Source organism: Solanum tuberosum, unplaced genomic scaffold (assembly GCF_000226075.1).
Source record: "Solanum tuberosum cultivar DM 1-3 516 R44 unplaced genomic scaffold, SolTub_3.0 scf00017, whole genome shotgun sequence".
Classification (NCBI taxonomy): Eukaryota; Viridiplantae; Streptophyta; class Magnoliopsida; order Solanales; family Solanaceae; genus Solanum; species Solanum tuberosum.
The window spans coordinates 3189438-3189661 of record NW_006238943.1 but is presented as its reverse complement, the minus strand read 5'-3'; positions in this window follow the sequence as shown (position 1 = coordinate 3189661).

Sequence of the window (224 nt, the reverse complement as noted above, 5' to 3'; positions counted from 1 at the left end):
CCTACCCCCCCCCCCCCACACCCCCCACATTTATTTTCTTTATTTTGTTGGTATGAATGTGACACTAACTAGTACTACTAGTTGCAAGCTAGAAATGAAGGGTTAGTTATTGAGTATTGAATATATTGTATTCAACTTAGTGTCACGTCCCGCCACTTCGCAGTAGAATTTTACGTCCGGATAGGGGCGGAAGGGTCTAGAGTTGTGGAGAGGTTTCCGGAAGA